Here is a 10,186-nt window from a genome sequence, read left to right as displayed (position 1 = left end):
TTGAATGCTGGCTTTGGTAACAGCCTCAAGGGCTGGGATTGGAGATACGACAATGTGTTTCCCCTGGGCTAGTGGTCTTTCTTTAATGACAGCCTTCTGAACAGTAGAATTTTCTCAGTGGGCACAAAATGTTGTTCTGCTGTTGAGTACAGATGTGATTTGTATGCAATCGGGACTGTCTCACCCTCATTGAATGTTACATAGGTGAAACCAATGGCACCAGCAATGACTGATGACCAGATGTTTTTTATTGTACATTGTGTGTAATTTTTGTGCTGCAAGCATGTCTTGTTGCAATGCTCTGCGAATGTGTATGTTCCACTGTCCAGAATTTACTGGAAAAGTCAGGACGTATTAAGTCATAACGGTGTGATGCGTAATCTGGAATGTATATTCTGCCAGAATTTAGAAAAGCCAGTAGGGTTTGGAGTTTTTTTTAGTGGTATTTGGAGGTTGCAACTGTGCAAATTTTTCTAAGAATTGTGGCGCTAGGCTCTTTCCTTCATTTGGTAGTTTGTATTCCAGAAACAGGACACTAAAGAAGGCAATTTTAGTTTTTTTGAAGTTGAATTTATAGCCGAATTCGGCAAATCCTACAGCAATGCGGGGTACTCGTCTTAGATGTTGCTGTAATTCATCGTCCGTAAGGTAGATATTGTCTACATAGGACAATGCTTCAGGGTCAATGTCGTGCAATATTGAAGTTACACGAGCCGCAAACAGTCCTGGACTGTTCTTATACCCCTGTGGTAGATGACAGAATTTTTGAGAAAGCCTAGTGTGCTGGAACGTATTAGGTCTCTACTCTCAGGCGCTATATTTTGGCAGAAGAAACCATTTGAAATATCCAATGTTTTGTATTTTTTGCGCACTATGTTGTTCATAAGTGCTGTGCGAGTTTTGTATAACATATGTGCGTGTGAGACTGCTTAAGTTTCTGTAATCTAAGACTATTCTGTACAAATCGTTCGGTTTAGCAACAGGGAATAGAGGATTATTCACAGGGTTCGATTACGCCCTGGTACTCTAGTTGTGAGGATTTCCCTCATGGTTGCTTTAGCATAATGTTTTATTGGATACTGGGGCTGAGGTTGGGGTTGATTCTTAATTGGAATTACATGATAGGGGGAAATCTTTATCCCACCCTACGTGGTGGCTATATAACGTGGGTGCCTGCGCCAATGCCCAATCAATGTCGTAGGATTCTGGGAGCTCATCGGGGACAAGAAGCAAGAAAGAAGGTTTGATAACCTCTTCCCCAGATGGGCAAGTACGGACAAATTCAGGTGGCCAATCCTTTTCGGCCAGTAGAATACCTTAAAATGTTTACAACGTGGTCCCAAAAGTTTGCGTTGATTGTGCATTCAAGGTCTCCTAACTGTATCGTTACTTTGTACACCCTGTCAGGCGTGGAGACACGCATGTCCGCAGTTTCAACTTGTAAGAAGTTATCAGCTGCTCCAGATGCTCTTGAAGATTTCGGCGAACTATTGTGACCTCTGCTGCACTGTCTAGCAGAGCTAGCACCCACGTCTTGTTCTTCAATAGAGCCCTCTTCTTGGGTGGCATGACGAATCACAACGGCTGCCACTTTTCTTTTTAAATTGCATTTTATGTTAGGGAAGTTTCTCTTTTTTTAACAGAAACTTCCGTATGGCGTTGTGGTTCCGGTCTCGGTTTCATGTACTCAGTTCTTTGCTCTGACCGCCCACCACTCACTGTGTTTTTCCAGTGAGTCCTGAAAGGAACGAGATTGGCATGTATCAGTATATTGATATCTGTCAGGCGTTTTTATATTATCTCTATTTCTGAGATTATATTTATTCTGTGGGGTCTCCGTACACGGATATTCTCCCCTTTCTTTTTTAGTTTTTTTTTTTATCCCAGCATTTTTTCAGAACCCTCTGGTGCTTGCTTGGTAGAATCTTTATTAGATTTACCCTGAAACTGTGGCTTAATGGGTCTGGCCCTCAGACTATCTCGACCAATACTAGAGTAGGTCTCTGCAATAATCTTTGGCAGCTTACGTTCCTGATCCTGTGGAGGAACGTCCCAGAGCTGCATATGCACTGCTAGTGCTACTGCTTCCCCTTTAAGGTTACTCAGTATAATGGCAGATACTGTGGCAAAATTGCCCATAAGTTGCATCCCCAAGTCTAGGTCCAGGGCAGCCCCGTATTGATCTTGAATTTGTTTTAACACTTCCGAAGTGTAAGGAAATGCCTCCTTGTTATGGTTACCCCCAGACTTTTTGCCTTTCCTGATGCCAAGTTATGATTTGAAAGTGTGCTGAGGCCTGCTAATCAGGCCCCAGCACCAGTGTTCTTTCCCTAACCTGTACTTTTGATTCCACAATTGGCACACCCTGGCATCCAGGTAAGTCCCTTGTAACTGGTACCCCTGGTACCAAGGGCCCTGATGCCAGGGAAGGTCTCTAAGGACTGCAGCATGTCTTATGCCACCATGGGGACCCCACACTCAGCACAGACACACTGCTTGCCAGCTTGTGTGTGCTAGTGGGGATAAAAAGACTAAGTCGACATGGCACTCCCCTCAGGGTGCCATGCCAACCTCACACTACCTACAGGTATAGATCAGTCACCCCTCTAGCAGGCCTTACAGCCCTAAGGCAGGGTGCACTATACCATAGGTGAGGGCATAAGTGCATGAGCACTATGCCCCTACAGTGTCTAAGAAAAACCTTAGACATTGTAAGTGCAGGGTAGCCATAAGAGTATATGGTCTGGGAGTCTGTCATGCACGAACTCCACAGCACCATAATGGCTACACTGAAAACTGGGAAGTTTGGTATCAAACTTCTCAGCACAATAAATGCACACTGATGCCAGTGTACATTTTATTGTAACATACACCCCAGAGGGCACCTTAGAGGTGCCCCCTGAAACCTTAACCGATTATCCGTGTAGGCGGACTAGTTTTAGCAGCCTGCCACACACCAGACATGTTGCTGGCCACATGGGGAGAGTGCCTTTGTCACTCTGTGGCTAGTAACAAAGCCTGTACTGGGTGGAGGTGCTTCACACCTCCCCCTGCAGGAACTGTAACACCTGGCGGTGAGCCTCAAAGGCTCACCCCCTTTGTTACAGCACCCCAGGGCACTCCAGCTAGTGGAGTTGCCTGCCCCTTCCGGCCATGGCCCCACTTTTGGCGGCAAGGCCGGAGGAGATAATGAGAAAAACAAGGAGTCACTGGCCAGTCAGGACAGCCCCTAAGGTGTCCTGAGCTGAGGTGACTGACTTTTAGAAATCCTCCGTCTTGCAGATGGAGGATTCCCCCAATTGGGATAGGAATGTGCCCCCCTCCCCTCAGGGAGGAGGCACAAAGAGGGTGTAGCCACCCTCAGGGCTAGTAGCCATTGGCTACTAACCCCCCAGACCTAAACACCCCCCTAAATTCAGTATTTAGGGGCTCCCCAGAACCTAGGAACTCAGATTCCTGCAACCTAAGAAGAAGAGGACTGCTGAACTGAAAAACCTGCAGAGAAGACGGAGACACCAACTGCTTTGGCCCCAGCTCTACCGGCCTGTCTCCCCACTTCTGAAGACACTGCTCCAGCGACGCGTTCCCAGGGTCCAGCAACCTCTGAAGCCTTAGAGGACTACCCTGCATCTAGAAGGACCAAGAACTCCAGAGGACAGCAGCTCTGTTCCCCAAAGACTGCAACTTTGCAACAAAGAAGCAACTTTGAAACAACACACGTTTCCTGCCGGAAGCGTGAGACTTTGCACTCTGCACTAGACATCCCCGGCTCGACTTGTGGAGAACAAAAACCACAGGGAGGACTCCCCGGCGACTACGAGACCGTGAGTAGCCAGAGTTGACCCTCCTGATCCCCCACAGCGATGCCTGCAGAGGGAATCCCGAGGCTCCCCCTGACCGCGACTGCCTGCTTCAAAGACCCGACGCCTGGTAAAGACTCTGCATCCGCAGCCCCCAGGACCTGAAGGATCCGACCTCCAGTGCAGGAGCGACCCCCAGGTGGCCCTCTCCCTTGCCCAGGTGGTGGCTTCCCCGAGGAGCACCCCCCTTGCCTGCATCGCTGAAGAGACCCCTTGGTCTCCCATTGATTTCTATTGCGAACCCGACGCTTGTTTGCACACTGCACCCGGCTGCCCCTGTGCCGATGAGGGTGTACTTTGTGTGTGGACTTGTGTCCCCCCCCCGGTGCCCTACAAACCCCCCTGGTCTGCCCTCCGAAGACACGGGTACTTACCTGCTGGCAGACTGGAACCAGGGCACCCCCTTCTCCATTGAAGCCTATGCGTTTTGGGCACAACTTTGACCTCTGCACCTGACCGGCCCTGAGCTGCTGGTGTGGTAACTTTGGGGTTGCTCTGATCCCCCAACGGTGGGCTACCTTGGACCCAAACTTGAACCCCGTAGGTGGTTTACTTACCTGCAAAAACAAACACTTTCCTCCCCCAGGAACTGTTGAAAATTGCACTAAGTGTCTAGTTTTAAAATAGCTATATGTCATTTATGTGAAAACTGTATATGCTATTTTGCTAATTCAAAGTTCCTAAGTGAAGTACCTTTCATTTAAAGTATTACTTGTAAGTCTTGAACCTGTGGTTCTTAAAATAAACTAAGAAAATATATTTTTCTATACAAAAACCTATTGGCCTGGAATGGTCTCTGATTGGGTGTTCCTCATTTATTGCCTGTGTGTGTACAACAAATGCTTAACACTACTCCTCTGATAAGCCTACTGCTACACCACACTACCACAAAATAGAGCATTAGAATTATCTCTTTTTACCACTATCTTACCTCTAAGGGGAACTCTTGGACTCTGTGCATACTATTCCTTACTTTGAAATAGTGCATACAGAGCCAACTTCCTACAGCAAGTGTTGGTGTACCGTGTGCGGTAGTATAGAGCATGGCAAATACCGTGCACCAAGTGTTGAAGTTATCTACTGTGTGAACCATCCCACATGGCAAGCACATTGTTAATATTCTATGCTTATCCTGAGGTCCCGTACGGGTAAATACTGCTTCCAGTGCATTTATTTTTTGAGCTAACCAAAACAATCTCTTCCCGTGTGACGGGTACCTTACCCATAATCAAATATACAGTCGCAGGATAAATACCCAGCATTTCTGCATATGGCTGTGCCGCAGTAGCACATGCTAGGTTTGTATTTAATGTTTGCATTACAAACTGTACTAATAATCTGTATATTGCAGTAAGTTCAGCATATAAACGGCAGACTTCAGCTACTGTTAAGGTTGCTGCATCAGAGTGCAGTGAGTGTCTACGTAGCCAATAAAGGCCAGGTAGGACCATCATTGCTTAGAGGTCCTACCCTAACTGGTAGGATTGTATGTGGTAGGGCGCTATCAAGCCAATTATTATGGTCTTGATAAGATAGAGGTATTTCTAGATATGCATATGCTCTATATTGTGCAGGTATATTTGCAGGTGTGTAGTAGTGAAATGTATTTGTGTTCCCATCGGCTGCTGGAAATGCGACCCAAGAACAGAAAATTCAGTAAAGGGTGGTCACATATTGACTGCACTTGCTACCCCCGTTGTGGGTTTGCCCTGCTGAATAATTTTAGTTGAGAGATAAGTGCACCAAATGGGAATTATCCTTTTAGAGTTCAAGCTTGAACAACCTACAGCACTAGTTAGGTACTCCCTACTTAGCCGAGGAGGAAAATCCTCAATATCACGGACATCTCCGTAAATAGTACTAAGGTGTCTTTGCATGTAGTGAGACAGATATTCAGGAGGACCCCAAAATTAGTGCCTGACCAAACATTGGTGGCACCATGTCGCGTAGGTTCTCATCCTAATGAGACTAATGGATTTGGGCGGCAGAATCACTTGTATTGCAGGGGACTGAGTCTGATCCCACACCAAGTGACACCTGTCGGCCTAATCCGGGTTTTGTTCTGGCTAACTAGCAGTGCCTCATCTCCACCCAGGAGCAGGGATGATTGGGCAACTGGGCACATGACATAAGTGACTCCTCAGGGGAATCGTGGTCACTCAAATCTCATAAGTTTCTCTCACTTACATTAGTCTCATGTATGCAAGGACAATCAGAGGCACAGTAAGGTTAAATAAGGTTTTATTGAAGTAACTGCATCTTAAATAATAAAGCATGTATTGCAATAACTAGGAGGTGAAGCACAATAAGATTAAAATTGTGACAAGGAGAGTAAAACACAAGAATAACGCTACCATACTGTCACTAAGATGTGTAGGGATAGTTCCTACCTAAGCTATGTTAGAGGACAGCATGTTAAGCTCTAATTCTGGTTTGCAGGTTCCCCCTGGGAAGACATCATCCCCCATACCTGAGCAAGAAGCTTGTAGTCTACATACGCAGCTGCAGCAAAGCACTCAGCAATCAGCATACAGTCGTGGTCATCTGGCAGGAATCTCCCTCTAACGTACATGGGTCAAAGTAGTGTTTTTATAATAAAACAGTTGATGTTCCAAGAAAGGATACCCACATAAGAGTGTATATGTTTCTGTGAACAATGGAGACAAAACGTACCACTTTTGCCGGCAACCTATCTTACTGCAGGCTTGAGAAAAACATAGTGAAAGATGTCTTGTTTAAGAAGGCAGTGCTGACCTAGGCTAAGAACAGATAAATAGAGAAAATAAAACATGACCGCAAATGTAGCTATTGTTAAAAAAATAAAAACAAAGCTGAATAAAATATATCTAGCTTAAAGTGCACAATGGCAGTCCTAGTATGCTAAAATAACATGTATAAAGCTTATAGCTAAAATGGCTACACAAAAAAAGCACCAATAAATAAATATATTATGCTGAACAGTCGAAAAGGCCACAGTATAATCACTTTCGCTTCCATACGGTGCATTTGAAAATTTTATGGGCACCAGTCTCCGCATTTACCCTTGTGCCTGAAAGCCACCAGCACATCTGCAGGGACAGAGTAAGCGAAGGGTGATGTCCTGGGATTAGCAGGACGGTGGTAGCTGTATTAATCGCAGTGCCAGTAAAAGAGCTTTTCAAATCGTTGGTCAATGGTTCTGGTTGTTCATCATGTACAATGGCAGAAAGTTGCCCACTGAGATCCTCTCTTTAAAGCAACTATTTCAGCCTTGGCATGTGGGATTTGCAGGATTTGATTTTATATGCAGTGAAAACTGCAATGGATTCTACTGACATTTTAAAAGACAAAAAGTTTGAGCTAAGAACAGGAATGGCTCACAAATTCTTAGAGCACACTACCTGAGTGCAGTGTTGTCTGAAGGGAAATGGGTGCAGCAGCCTCCCATGGTGGTAGTATAAGGGTGGGGGGGCTGCCCTGCTCACTCATTTTCAGCTCACAGGTCCGTGAGACGGTGAGGTCTCTTGGCTGGCTTTAGGATTGCTGGGGGAAAGGTTGCTCGGCATGGGTGGCTGGGCTTTAAGCCATGACCTCCCTCAGCGCGACTCTGGGTGGGAAAATGTGAATACATTTTTTTTTTTTTTTTTTTTTTAAAGCCGAAGCATTTCAGCTCTTCCGCCGCCATGGAACGGAAAGACAAAGGAAACAATGTGAAGTCACTGGTGCTCATGCAAAGCTAGCCAATACCACCAATTGAGTTCAAGCTGCATGCAACTGAGAGCACCATGCAGCATGAAGAGGAGAGACAAAATAAAACAAGCATTTGCTAAACAGGTCTTGCGTTTGCTCAAGTTAGAGCTATTAGTGTTGTAAATTGCTAACTGGACATTTCTTGGAGAAAGAAAAAAAAAAACTGAAAATGAAAAGTAAAACATTTGACTCAAGCAAACCAATTCAAAGTGGCACAGCCTCCTTGAGCCAGAGTGTGAAGGAGAGACACACTCGCAGTCAAACTTATCAGCAAACATGCAATTATCCACGTAATGGGGTCGATGGCCAAGGTGGTAACAAAACTACCCCAAGGAGAGACAAACGTAAAGCATTTACCAATGAAATAATTTTTTTAAGTCAAGCCCATGAACTAGTAATAGTGATGGGTGTGCGGTTAAAAGTCCACAGATAGATTACAACACGTTCGAGCACCTGAGCTCTTGACCTAAAAAAGTATTCTGATGGATACAACTACCTGTGGATTCCTCACCTGATGAATACTCCCATGGCGCCAGCATTTGACGGAAATCTTCTTACTAGTCTCTGCACGTCGACGAGGACGTCACTCTAGCCCACGCGACGCCGTCTGACGTCATACAGGCAATAAGAAGTCCTCGCCGACGTGCCGATGACAGTTCCCTTTTTTCCGTGCATTCGAAACGGTTATCTTCGAGGGAGTTACTGTTACCTTCGTGGTTACAGTGTATTGTCTGCTGCGTAGTCTTCTCTGCGGTAACAATGTCTCAGAGGAAGTCGGGTTTCAAGCCCTGTCGAGAGTGTGGGGGCAAGATGTCAGTTACAGATCCTCACTCCGACTGTCTATGGTGTTTGAGCTCCGACCACGACGTCTCGACTTGCGATTCATGTCAACACATGAATCCGAAGGCCCTCAAAGAGCGCGAGGCCAAGTTATTCATGGCAAAGTCAAAGAAGAAGGAGAAACATCATAAGAAGTCTTCTTCGCCAAGGTCTCACCGGCGTCATCGAGACTCCCGGCGCCGTAGAGACTCACGACGTCACTCCAGCAAGGAGTCTCGTTCGAGGTCACCTTCGGCTCGGCGTCGGAGGACTTGGGAGGTCAGCCCCACGGTCACGCCGCATCCATCGACGCCGTTGCCCTCTCCGGCGTCACCGACTTCACCTGGTCAGGCGTCAGTGATTGAGGTGGTGCAGCCTCTTGTGTTTTCTCCGGCGTCGCAGACGTCGAGGCCGGCGTCGATCCAGGCACCCCAGTATCCGGCTTTTCCCACTCCTGGAGCCGATAGTACCGCGTTTCTTAATGCGATGTATACCATCTTTCAGCAGATGGCTCCAGGAGCTGCTCCGGCTGGTCCTTCGGGGCCCTTGGCCTTTTCGTTGGGTGATCCTGCGCCTCTTCGGCCGGCACCCTTTATGCCCTTTCTCCCTTTTGGGAATGTGGGCTCGGCGCCGGTGCCGGCGTCGGTGGCCGCTCCGGTGGCTTCGGATGGTTGCCCCTCCGTCGAAGTCAGGATTTTGCCCTGTGATTCCGGTTGGTCCATCGGCTCCAAGACCTCGTCCTCCGGCTCCTGCCTCGGCGCCGAAGCTGCCTATGGCGCCGGATGCGGCGTCAGATGCTTCTGGAGATCGGCGCCGTTCTTCGACGTCGGCGGAGGCCATGTCGACTCCGCGTATCGAGGAGAGACTTCATTCGAGGAGGCGTGCTCTCCGTCTTTTAGAAGAGCAAGAGTACCAGCGAGTCCTAGAGGAGGGAGAGATTGAGGACTCTGGAGACGGACTGCATGGTCTGGATACAGCCAGTGGGCTGGACACTTCCCCTGAGTGGGACCTTTCATCTCCAGGGGAATATACGGAGGAGGCTGCTTCCTTTCATGCTGTGGTGAGGAAGGCAGCGAGCTTTTTGGACCTGCCTTTGCCGGTGGCAGAGGCAAAGCAGAATTTGCTGACAGAGGTATTGCATCCGGCCTCTGCTGCAGCTGAGCCTCTCTTGCCATTTAATGAGGCTTTGCTGGATCCGGTGTTGGAGGTGTGGAAGAAGCCGGTGTCTTCCTCGGCCGTTCATAGGGCTGTGGCCAGGAGGTATCGAGCTGCACCATCTGACCCTGGCTTTCTCTCTAGACACCCTACGCCGGAGAGCTTGGTGGTGCAAGCCTCCTGTTCCTCAAAGTCAGCGCCTGGTTCCTTCCCGACGGTGCCTGGAGACAGAGACTCCAAGAAACTGGATGCGCAGTCCAAGAAAATATTTTCGTCATGCAGTTTGGCGAATTTCCAGTGCACAGGACTTCCCAGCAAACGAAAAATAAAAAGAATCTCTTCACGATTTGTTAATTGTGGGAGAAAAAGACTTCATATTGAAGCCCCCCACAAGAAGTGTATATACTGCCTAAATCCAGACCATAAGGTGACAGATGCAAATTTTGTCACACCTTCAGTCATAAAACCCTGAAAGTCAGAGAGGGGAGACTTTTATTATGGCTATAGAAACAAAAAGCTATGGAATGCCTTTCTTCTGAGGAGAGGGAGGCCTCCTCACAGGTTTCTCAATCTCTGCACAACCTCCTAAGAAAGTATTGAAAAAAAATCTAAACACCTTTCTT

This window comes from Pleurodeles waltl, chromosome 12 (genome assembly GCF_031143425.1).
Source record: "Pleurodeles waltl isolate 20211129_DDA chromosome 12, aPleWal1.hap1.20221129, whole genome shotgun sequence".
In the NCBI taxonomy this organism is placed as follows: Eukaryota; Metazoa; Chordata; class Amphibia; order Caudata; family Salamandridae; genus Pleurodeles; species Pleurodeles waltl.
The sequence above is the reverse complement of the archived record's forward strand: the minus strand, read 5'-3'. Positions refer to the sequence as shown.